This window comes from Ylistrum balloti, unplaced genomic scaffold, assembly GCF_031769215.1.
Source record: "Ylistrum balloti isolate Yb309-2 unplaced genomic scaffold, AGI_CSIRO_Ybal_v1 Utg370332, whole genome shotgun sequence".
Lineage (NCBI taxonomy): Eukaryota > Metazoa > Mollusca > Bivalvia > Pectinida > Pectinidae > Ylistrum > Ylistrum balloti.
Genome location: NW_026782241.1, coordinates 569,871 through 576,473, shown reverse-complemented (window position 1 = coordinate 576,473; position 6,603 = coordinate 569,871).

The following is a 6,603-nucleotide window of genomic DNA, read 5'->3' as shown; positions in this document are numbered from 1 at the left end:
TTATCTGATTTTTACAAATAAGATAAAATTGTTGCTTAATATTGAATCGCCATGTATGAGTAAATCTAAAGTTAAATTATCACGAAAAGGTTGTAGTTTTCTTATTAATAGATTTGGATTCCGAGTGTATAAGGGGCAAACACAAGGACAGTGATAAGAGTTGCCTCTGTGTTACTTAGATTTGCTCTAGAGAGGTTGTAATAAAAAAGCTGGCACGGTTTCTCAAACGGAAATAAAGTATATATATTTATATATATTTAAACCTTATATATGACAGCATTTTTATTTAGTTTTTCTGTTTTAATCCTTTTAAATTAATTGAGAGTGGTCCCAGAGAGTTCCTGATACAAATATCTGTCATTCCACATTTTTTTTAGTTGATGGAGAAAAATTGCATTCGAAGGAGATACACTGGTGTTTTTGTGAGTGGAGACCATGTAAAAATGAACAGATTTATGTTTACACCTCATTTCACATCTCAAACAATCAACGATTTAATTGTTTCTTATTTTTAAGATTCTCGCATGAAACAAAATAGAAAAAAATACATTGGGGTCTCCCTTTAACCGTTAAGAAAAAGGACACGTCGACAGGAGTATTCGATCCAAGAACCTTTGGAGTTTAAGGCACGTGACAATCTTCTAGTGTTTTTTGATTGCTTTGAATTTACATTACTTGTCTCCTAGGCCCCCGGTATTACTGAAAAGTTACTTAAGTCACAGCCAGTTCATGTTACACCACTGTAATGGGGCTTTGCTGGTATTGTGACGGATGCCTGGCTCTATCTTGTAGGGTATTTACGACGGGACTCCGGACAGTAAGTTGTTTTTTAATTAGTGGGGTTAGAACGAAAATATCGGGAGAAATCCAATATGTTGTTATGCTTACACAAAGACTGATGGATTGGCTTCCAGTCTACGCGACTCCTCCCGTGAATGTACTGGGAGTGACGTTTGATGGCCTCCTTTTGAGGGGCGAAGACACGCCCACCATTCTCCCCTTGAGGTATTTCTCCTATGAGTTTCATAAAGTCGTCTGTGCGGATGTATGCTCATTTGAATATATGGTGCTGTTTTACTTAAAATTTAATGCAACTAATAAAACAACCTGCCGAGAGGTTTTCGTGTTTAAAATGACAAAATACAAACCATTATTTTCGGGAAAAAGTTGAAATATAGTTATTTCGGTTGCACTATTATATTACAGTGCCTTGAAAGGAATAGGTTTGAAACGCAGCGGTTAAGATTTTCCCTACTGTATATAGAGAATACAAAAGTGAGATAATAACACGTCTTCAAAAAGAAGCCAGGTGTGATTTTTGTGACAAGTTGGGTTTGTCACATGAACAAAGGGCCTTGAAATGGTGTTCACTTAATCGCTTAATACCTTATTTGGAAAATAAGATATGTATATATATCTATATGCGGGGCGAGTATATAGAAATAAAGAACTACACAATTGGAAAGGGGTTTTGGAGAGAAGGGTGATGGACTGGAGACTGTATTGCATATCGTAGGTAAGTGATCACGCCATTTATGTAAACGGTATGTATTTTTTTACATGCAGAATAACCTGACATAATCTCGTCTGCTGACAGGCCGTAATAGTGGACATTGAACCCGTTAGACAAATAAACAGAAAAAAAAAAACACAGATAAATAAAAAAAAAAGAAGCCAACTTTATATAAAGGAATGATTTGATTCGGACAATATAATCTAGACTTTGAATTATATTATGGAATTCATCACGTTCCCAAAATAGTTGTACAATATTTTCCATTTCAGTGTTTCAAATGTTGCAGAGAGGACAGAAAGTTCCCGAGCCTTAAACCAGATATCAGATACACCGGTAATCAAAAGAATCCTTTTTATTCCAACGAAATTTTGGTTTTATGCGTTTCAAACGCAAATAATTGTTAAATTTATTGAATTATTGAAGTCTCTTAGTAGTTTTTTCACATGAAAGCTCGAAAAAATAGTTGTCTTTTTTCCATACTTTCTCTCTAATTCAACTCACGTATGTTTATGATCTTGTGATCGTATTGTCTGTTTCGTCTTTTTTATTGCTTTCGTCCCGGAATCTGTCTGTCGTGCTGTTGGTATTTTTGTTGCGGCATAGATAAAAAAATGTTACACTAATTTTTTTTTTTAAATTGTGGATAGATTGTTGGAATGATTCCAAATGCTGTCATTACATACGAAAGAAACAACAGTCGCCTATAGGGACTAAGAATGCGCGAAATGTCACGCATTATGTTATGACGTCAAACATGACGCGCACACACGCAGTGACATTTCAGCAGCCACAGCAGAATTTTTCAAGATGACATCAATTTCCGGTCATGGGTCCCTAATATGTGGCAGGTGTTTGAACTATTTCCCAAACGTATCTATCATCAGCTGTGGAACAGGTAACTTTTGCGAGTCGAATCTTGAAAGCTTATCACAGTAGCATTCGCACATTCGCCGAGGAAATTGATGTCAACAAGCGTGTACATTTATTTAATTAATGTGACTACAGGCGCCATGCATTAAAACATCAAATATGAGAAAATCCAAATATTATATTGTACAAGTATTTTGTTAAACATCTATTGTTATTGTCTAAATCTGCCGGAATGATTTCAGAATCTTGCCAAATCCGACGTCATTTCGGAACTTCACTTCTAGTCAGCGCTTGATAGTAGTTAGGGCTAGATAGATCCGGCATAAGAAGCAATAATATCAAACACGTAATCACATCACCGGGTAATCTTGGATTGTAATTTGTCTTTCAAGCATAAGAGACGTGGGAGTAACAACGCTACACAATTGTAGAAAATAATACTACATTCATTTTAATGACTTGCGCGAACGCTGATATATAAGTCATCTGCCCAGTACTAGTATCGTCATTTTTACTCGATCAATGCGCGAAGCCGAACTTAGGACCGAGCTCTGATAGTGATCAAAAACATTTTTCGAAGTTTGAAATTTTACTGCCAATATCTGAAGATATGAAAATTCGCGAAAAAAAAACTTAAAATAATAATAATAATAAAGTGATGTTTCTTTTTACAGTTTACAACAAAATCTCTCTTTACATGTTCATTCCTTTTTTTGTCTGCGAGATAATGGAGTGCATTGAATTGCTATTTTGCACGATTTTCTTTTAATGTGTCAAGATTGACTGGGCCAAACGTCAACATAAACTTTGAAGGCGAATAGTTTTAGGTCAGTCAAAGCAATGTTGTTCGCCGAGTGCAGTGGAAGTAAGAGTTGTCTCTCTTTGCCCATCAATCGACATCTAATGTCTGATATTCTATTTAACGGAGACATTCCAAAATCTTTAAGGTCTCTGCCATTTTTATAATTTATCATGTTGTGACATTCTTTTCCTAAATTCCTCTAGCGCTCTTGCTCGCATTTAACTAGCACTTATTTCATACTTGGATGATTTCATAATTTGAAGATAATTATAAAAAAAAAATCCCCCAACTGTGTTGAATCTTTGAAAATCAATCACTTAATTCGACCTTATTGCAATCTTTTTCTATAGAACATTAATAGCTGTTTTACTGTGAATTCTTTTGAATTTCTGTATTATTTCTAGCGCTTTATATATACATATATATATATGTATATATTTCTTTTCTTTTCACAGTTATGGTTTTATGCAAGGCTTGCCATCGCAGATTACACCCATGTTGCGCTAAAGCAGTTTCCATAGCAACATGCGAAGACAAGATATGCAATTTTTGTAGAACAGTTCCTGCAATTTTACTTTGTCCCCTTTGTGGACAAGCTGATGGTACGTAATTCATTACCATGTAAAATGCGATTTTATAGCATTTACGATGAAGTGATCGTTATGGGATTCAGTACGTTAAGTTGCATTCGCGAAAACGGAATCAGAAATGTTGCTGAAATAAGCAGGTGGTATATTTGGCATCAGATGTTAAATCATAAACGTTCACTAACTCAAAAAACTGAAAGCCTTCAACACAAGACATATCAGTTGAACTAAATCATATGTCAGGGAACGAATACATCGTTAAAATCGTGACTTGTACAATACATTTTGTTTCCCTTTTTTATTTTCTGTAATGATTAGACAGTTTGAAATAATTTCTGACACCTTCTTGTTATTCTGCGTACATTTCGCATGCGTATGATAGCTGAAGTGCTCACAACTGCGTTTAGGTCTGCCACTGAGAAGTCGATACCTTGCTCTCTCTTACAGATGAGATGGACATGCTGGCTCTGTGTCAGAGATGTAGTTACCAACTCCATCACGAAGGCACGTCCATCCATACTGACCACACAATACCTCTTCCGACATGACTGACCATTGGTAGGTGTATATTGATCCGTCTGTTTTCAGTACAGGACGTGTGTCCCCACTACAGGGGTGTGAATCAACTCATCCGTGTCCTTGTTGCGGGGTGTCAATTCATCCGTGTCCTTGTTGCGGGGTGTGCATCAATTCATCCGTGTCCTTGTTGAGGGGTGTGAATCAACTCATCCGTGTCCTTGTTGCGGAGTGTGAATCAATTCATCCGTGTCCTTGTTGCGGGGTGTGAATAAATTCATCCGTGTCCTTGTTGCGGGGCCTGAATCAATTCATCCGTGTAGTTGCGGGATGTGAATCAATTCATCCGTGTCCTTGTTGTGGGGTGTGAATCAATTCAAGCGTGTCCTTGTTGAGGGGTGTGAATCAATTCATCCGTGTCCTTGTTGAGGGGTGTGAATCAATTCATCCGTGTCCTTGTCGAGGGGTGTGAATCAATGCATCCGTGTCCTTGTTGAGGGGTGTGAATCTATTCATCCGTGTCCTTGTTGCGGGGCACTACACAGGCATATCCATGTCGATGTGAATCAATTTATGCATGTATTCATTATATAAGGATGTGGCACAGTCTGGGTATCAACTCACGTGTCGTCATTACATGTTTTGATGTATGGTAATTTTTATGCCTGGCTTAAGGAGTTTTGATTCAAATGTATCGGAAATACCAAGGTTTGAAGGCAAGTCAGAGATGTGTGAGCATGTACAGGTGCTTGTCTGTGCAATTTTTAAAAGATAAAAAGTATTTGTAGTTTATGCCTTCAGATTGGAAAGTTTGGTAACATTTAACACATTTGTCAGAATTGAGAAAGTTTGATAGCTTATCTAAACAATATGTGCAGATTGCGGAGGCCCCAATTCAAATGTCATATTTTAGTCTGGATTAAAGAGGTTTTGCTGTAAGGAAGTGGCGGTTTAAAAAGGCATGGTTATGATATAATGAATATGACTGGACTGAAATAAATTGGATGTAATGTTCCTGGTTTGTAAATGTCTTGTATTGAAGTAGTCAAGTTGTTTGTATTAAGGAGGTTTAATATCTAGAATAACTACAACTGTAATATACTGTAAAACCATTTATTTTATTTGGGAAGTTATTTTCCTTGGGTACTCTTAATTCAGTAATTCATAAACATGTTCAAACTGTTTAAGTATTTAAAAAAAACCCATGAAAAGTAAGCCCCAGAAACGTGATTTTACAGTAATTCTGTCCAATTTGAAAAGCTTTCATTATAATCAAAGTGCCTAGATTAAAGAGGTTTTGATGTGATGTAACTGTTGAGGAATTTGGTAATAATGACTGTTTTCTTTACCTACAGGTGTTGACACCCAATCACTAAGCATACTGCTGGACAGCTATCAGTCACCTGTGCAATGTCATCATTATCTTTTTATTTTGTAACCAATTGGAGCCTCTTCCATAAATGTCTTTCTCTCCAAATGCTGGAGTACTTTCAGAACAGACCTATGCAGGACAGCTTTTATCAGACATGGTTTTGTTCACTTTGTGTGTAAGCATTTTTTTTTGCATGAATAATAAAAAGAAAATCTTGTACCAACGTGTGAAAAATGAGTTCTTAGATTAATACTAACATTAATAGGCTGGTATATGTGTCCAGGGGACTCTCAGACTATTAAGTCAATAGAGAGACAAGATAATCCAACATCTGGATTACATGGAGACTTGATAAGGATAACTTGTGGAATACCAAACACAAATATAGAACACTGGGTGTGAGATGATAGTGGGTGTGAGGAGATGACTGTGGGTGTGACAGATGATTTAGGTGTGAGGAGAAGACTGTGTGTGTGACGAGATGACTGCAGGTGTGACGAGATGACTGTAGGTGTGAGAGATGACTGTAGGTGTGACGAGATGACTGCAGGTGTGAAATATGACTGTGGGTTTGACAAGAAGACTGTAGGTGTGACAGATGTCTTTAGGTGTGACGAGATGACTGTGGGTGTGACAGATGTCTTTAGGTGTGACGAGATGACTGTGGGTGTGACAGATGTCTTTAGGTGTGAGGAGAAGACTGTGGGTGTGACGAGATGACTGCAGGTGTGACGAGATGACTAGGTGTGATGAGATGACTGCATGAGTGACGAGATGACTGTAGGTGTGACGAGATGACTGTAGGTGTGAGAGATGTCTGCAGGTGTGAGAGATGACTGCAGGTGTGAGATATGACTGTGGGTTTGACAAGAAGACTGTAGGTGTGACAGATGTCTTTAGGTGTGACAAGAAGACTGTAGGTGTGACAGATGTCTTTAGG